This window comes from Coenobita brevimanus, chromosome 2 (genome assembly GCF_032717465.1).
Source record: "Coenobita brevimanus isolate Jiangsu-jjx chromosome 2, ASM3271746v2, whole genome shotgun sequence".
Lineage (NCBI taxonomy): Eukaryota > Metazoa > Arthropoda > Malacostraca > Decapoda > Coenobitidae > Coenobita > Coenobita brevimanus.
The window spans coordinates 34327-40396 of NC_136955.1; the positions used below are offsets into that span (position 1 = coordinate 34327).

The window sequence follows — 6070 nt, forward strand, 5'->3', positions numbered from 1 at the left end:
ACCACCCTCTTGATTCAAAATCCCTGACAAGTCATAAGGCAGAGGGAGAGGAAGCAGAGAAATATCAGTGGAAAAAAGATACACCAAGAAAAGACAGGAACAAGGCTAAGAAATATGACTTTGCCACAAGTGAGGTGTATTTTTCCAGCAGCCCATCAATAAATGCATCAAGGGATGAAACAGTCACGTATAAGAAAATCCTTCAATGCAGTCACAATGATGGAGCTACACAGAAAGCAAAAACTTCGCCTTTCAGCATCTCACAGCTTGAACAGTGGCCCTCGCTTGGTGGCTCACAAACTTGGACTCCTGCACGGGGTGAAAAGAAAGAGTCAGAAATGGGGCAGGCACAAAATGTCTGGTCAAATAACAGCAGTGACATACCACAAAAAGAAGGAAGTAAGGTCTAGATGATGATGATGATGATTATGATTTAAGCATAGCCTTCATTAACTCCATTACTGTCTGGGGACTCTCTTAATATGATTAGGCCTACCATTGTCTGGCAGAAATTTGAATAAGTTAAACAGTACATTACAAAATTCATGGGGTTAATCAGTTAATTCCAGTGATGTATTTGCATTTGTTTTTTTGCATTTTAAGACCATTTTATTTAACAAAGGAGAAACTTTTCAAACTGGAGTTAGATATAGCCTTTGTGAATCCTGTATTTACCAGACATCATCCCAGAGTTGAATAAAATAGTCTGGAAGTACCAAGAATGAATACAGTAAATTTGTAAATATGATCACTGCATCAGAGGGTTTTAGTAGTCTGTAGTAGTAGTAGTAGTAATAGTAGTAGTAGTGGCTTCTGTAGCCCCAGGGTAATCTGGAAAGTGAACTCAGAGGTCAGCAGGCAGAAGTTACTCTTCTTCTGCAGTCAACTAACCTCGCGTAGAGGAACAAGGAAGGACGTAAGGGACATTCGTATAATCAAGCAGTGGAGCTGCCTGGTTTTATCAGTGCCATCACATGAAGGCACTACCAGCACCATCAAAGGGATGATGGAGAATGATGCCTTTATGTGGTGGCTGACACTGATAGGATTGGGTATTGGAACTACCTGGTTATACAGATGTCCCTCACCTCCCTTTCTTTCCCCTGAAGAAAGGATGGTGGGCTGCAGGATAGGGGCAACTCCAGCCTGCTGTTCACTGGGTTCACATTCAGATGAACCTAGGGCTGCAAAGCTACTACTGTACTACCATTAAAGGAGTTCATGTGCTGGAATATGTATTTACCTGCAATAAAAAATGAATAGCACTATGCCACACTTATTTTTTCTCTCAGTTTCAGGTGAGACGAGGGAAAATTAGAGCCAACAAGAAGAAAAATTTATCAGAACTGAAGAAAGCAGCTAAAAGACTGCAGGATGATAGAATAGCAGCATTTAAAATTATATTTAATGGTAGGTAAATTTACATGGTGTGTTATTACATTCAGTGTTTTGATAGATTGCATTAATAATAATAATAATGGAGAATGAAAGACTGACTAAGAGGGTGTATGTACTGTAGGTGAGGTGGAGGGAGGGAGAGGGAGGGGTAGACCGAGGATGAGGTGGAGGGATGGAGTTGAGAGGTATATGAGGGAGGGGGGGGTGAGTTGGGGGGAGGGGAGTCAAATGGTGGGTGACAGAGTGACTTGGAGGCGTTTTGTCTGCGGCCACCCTTTGCGGGATTAGGGCGTCGGGCTATAGATAGATAGATAGATAGATAATAATTAGTGGTAGGTGTTGGCGACCATCATCCACTCACTTGGTGTAGTGCTGCCTACTTCTTCCTTAGCCTTTATCATTCTTTTTCTGTGCCTGCCCTATTCTCTTCCTATTTCTCCCATCTTTCCTGTCACTTCTTATTGCTTTTCTTTCCTTTACAGGTGGCTTTACATTGAGTGACAAGCCAAATGGTTTCCTGTAAGCCAAGAACCATTTACTACGCTGGGTGGTAACCATATAACCAAACCATACGTGCTCCCAATGTGTCAGCAAGTGGGTTGGTGAAGGGTTAGTGCCCCTCCCTGTAAAACAACTCAAAGTCAAATGGGCACCCCTTACGGGATTATGGCGTCTGGCAATAGATAGATGAATAGATAGATAATAATCATCATCATCATCATCCGGACCAGCAAGTTCAATCCTTTCACGCCTGACAATCTCCATCTCCTGTCCCTGACATGCCGTACACATAAAATCAGCATTATCTTGCAGTCTACCTCTGATACCACTACATCTCTTGTGCACCCATTTATCACAAACACCGCACAAGATGGAATTACTTCCCACACCCTTGTGGCAAACTGTAAATGGCCACCCTCCCTCGTCTTTGACAGTACCGCCACCAACCCTAGATATCATCACTTTTGTTTTATCTGCATTTACCCCTAAGCCCTTGTGCCCCATACCATCTCTCCACTTCCTAAACCATTCCTCCGCCTCCCTTTCGTTCTCTGCAGTCAACACCAAATCATCAGCATACAACATCTCCCATGGGAGTCCGTTTCTAAAGTCACATGAGAGGGCTTCAAGTACCATGATAAACAACATGGGACTCAAAACTGACCCCTGATGCACACCAAAATTTACGGAAAACTCATCACTGAAATCTCCATTCACTCTTACCTGGGTGCGAGCACCCACATAAATAGCCATAACCACCCTAACCAGCCACTCCTCCAAGCCAAGCTTTCTCATTGCCCACTTCACCACCTCTCTAGGGATTCTGTCAAAGACCTTTTCCAAATCAACAAAAACAAAATACAGACCCCTTATCCTACCAATATATTTTTCCTGAAGCTGTCGGACAATGAATATGGCATCAGTGGTCTCCCTACCTGGCATAAACCCAAACTGCATCTCATCAATATTCATTCTTTCTCTAATCATACCTTCTAAAACTCTCTCCATTAGCTTCATTATCTGATCTAAAAGCATTATACACTCAACCCCCTGCTATCACGTGTTCAGCTATCACACTTATCTGCTATCACGCACACATCAAATGCACAACCATACATGCTATCACGCACCCCAAGACCGCTATCACGCGTCGAGTTTGAAGACAGGCTAAGTGAAACATATTCACATGGCACTTCATACGAGGTTTGCAGAGGATACGATGGTTAATCGGAACGGTAATGTGGTAAAATTCCCGATTATAGCTCGGGCATTTGGAATGCATCTGAACGGATTCCTGCCGAGGACACGACAGGCAAAACAGTGACCAAAGCCCATTCAGCTCGAAAGAATATATCGTACTACAGCATTGAAATTTAGCCTAATGCTGAATACTTATTAATATTGTATTTTAGAATAAATATCAATCGTTTTGAAACCCTTATAAAGAGTTAATATTTCTTATGCCGAAAAAACTGTGATGTCGATAAAGTAAAACACATGTAGCCTTTAAAAAACATGACTGGATGTGGGTGCCTGTGGCTGGTGTTGATGACACTGTTATACAGTAAACTTTTTACTGCATGTTAGTAAACTTTTTACAGTTTTTTTTTTTTTGGTCTATTTTTTACGGCTTTTATGTAAGTAGATTAGGTTAGCATAGATATGGCTAGGTTGGGTTAGGTTAGATATGGTTATGTTATGTTGTTAGGTTAGGTTAGCTTGGGTTAGGTAAGATTATATTACCAGCATGTTAAGTTAGATTACCTTAGATTTACCGGTAGTAATGTTCAGTTAGTGAAGGTTAGGTCAAGTTAGGTTAGGTTAGTAAGAATGAAATGACTTAGGATGGATTAAACTTCGGGGTGAATTGATGAGAAAACCCTCTAATCTGATGCCTCTCCCCAGGTACTGCACCCATGTTGTGACAGATGAAATTAATGAAGTGGCAGCAGAATTGCTCAAAGCTGTGGTTCTGTTCCAGAGGCGACTGTATGCACGGGACCCTGCCAAGGGTGCCATCAAGTCAGTTGATAATTTTTGTTGTTGCTGTTGTAGCACAGGTAGTAGTAGTAGTAGTAACTGTGACCCCAGGCCTATGTAAACAAGAAGCCAGTGGACTATAGGCTGAAGCTGACATTTTTCTGCAGTCCACCATTTATCAATTGGGGGATGGGAAGGAAATTGATGGTTGTTTGTAAAACCAGGCAGTGGAACCACCGAGTTATATAGGCACCGGACTACTGGCACATGAAGGCGTTCTTTGCCAGCACCTGCTTCAAGTGAAACCGCCCTAAGTGAGACATATTTCTGGTTTGTGACTGAGTGGTTAAAGGTTAAAAACATTCATTTCTAACTTGCGAGCAACTTTATAATGAATCATAAGTAACTTTAAGTGAATATCGTCATCATCATCATCATCATCATCATTATCTAATCCTGTGTTGCCCCATGAGGAGTGTAGGAACCCAGGGCTAGGCAAGTTGGTCCAGACATGTAAGATGAGAGTGACCAGCCTCACTCATCCCTGAGTGGTATTACATGAGCAATAAACCCCAACCATCCCTTGGATATAAACCTACATTGGCTTAATCTGGCAGGAGTGCCTTAGTTACCCACTAAACCACCAGGTGCCATAGTTTGGTTATGTGGTTATCACCCAGCGTAGTAAATGGTTTCCTGATGTACAGAAGACCATTTGCCATGTCAGTCAGTGGAGAGTCACCTGTAGACAGAAGGAAGAAGAAAGAAAGAAGGAAAGAAAGAAAGAAAGAAGAGGAAGGAAGGAAAGAAGAAAGGAAGAGAGGAGAGGACAGTCACCTGAGAGCAGCACTACGTTGAGTGAGTGGATGGTGAGCGCCCCCACCTACCACTAATAGATGTTAATTCATCAGCAGCAGAATAATGAAACAGCTTTTAAAGTGAAACAGCTCTAACCTATTAAAGTAGAGTGATATTTTCTATTTTATTCTCTCATGATACAGTTTTATTCAGCATAAGAGAGACTTTGAAGTAGAGAGGTTAGAAATACCCTCCATCAACCCCATCACCATAGAAAGTCTTCCAAAGGAAAATGAAATAATCTGGTAGTTATGAAAATACAGCTGATTAATACATCGTTGGATTCATGCTATTAATTTAGGCCAAATTGTAACTCTCTTTTTTTTGACAGGCAGAGGTTTGTGTGTGGGCTGAAGCAGACAACCAAGTTAATGGGCAAGATGTCATGCATCATTATGGCACCAAATATACAGAAGTGCTATGAACCAGGTAACAACATATTTGCATGTTTGTTTTAACCCGGCTCAGATCCTAACCTCTTTCAGCTCAGTTGATGGCCAAATGTAGTTGGATGAGAGTCAGTTTGACAAGCAACCAAGGAGATTCCTACTTCATAATGAAGGCTTACAGAATTTCATATGCCCTTGACTTGGTATTCAAGGTGTGGAAGTGGCCCAGCTTTGTCAGCTGAAGATTAACCAACAATAGTGTGTCAGCTGTTATTATATTACTGTATCCCTTTTCTATGTGCTTAATTGAGTGAAGTAAGCGGTGATTGATTATTTGTTATTTCATGTCATTGTTTGGTCCAATAAATTTTGGGTTAAGAGTGAATGCGTGAGAATGTTGTACAGTACAGGTACTGTAAGTAGTGTTATAAACAGTAATGTAGTAGTAACCACAACCCTAGGCTTATCTGAATGTGAACCCAGTGGATTACAGGCCAGAGATGCCATCTTCTTGTAGCTCACCATTCTCCTTTTAGAGGAGAGGGAGGGAGTTGAGGGAAGTATGTATAACTGGGCAGGGGAGCAGCTTGGTTATATCAGTGCATCCAAATGTAGGTGTCCTTTTCTAGCTCCATCGTTTTGTTTAATTTTTGAAGGCTCTATGCATCGGTCTTGGTCACCTAATGGCAGCTCTCCATGCTGCTCCATCTGTGGCAGCTTCCCTATTCAGTCCCTCATCCCTGAGGTCACACTGAATGACATCGTCCCAGATTTTTTTTGGTCTACCTCTCGCAACCCTACCCCTAACATTAACACTTCTCACTTTCAGCACCCATTTATCATCATTCATCCCCTCCACATGCTCAGACTATCTCAGTCTGCCTCTCCTCATCACAGCACCAATACAGTCCAGTCCCAACCTACTCCTCAACTCTTCCATCATA

The 6070-nt window shown here is 42.0% G+C and overlaps 1 long non-coding RNA gene across 1 annotated transcript; it reads left to right on the forward strand.

Moving 5' to 3' along the window:
* Positions 1-306: 306 nt before the first annotated feature.
* LOC145391335 (uncharacterized) lies at positions 307-3886 on the forward strand. Its single transcript, XR_013895837.1, has 3 exons — positions 307-399; positions 1293-1410; positions 3805-3886. It is a non-coding gene; the product is annotated as an uncharacterized LOC145391335 (long non-coding RNA).
* Positions 3887-6070: the final 2184 nt, after the last annotated feature.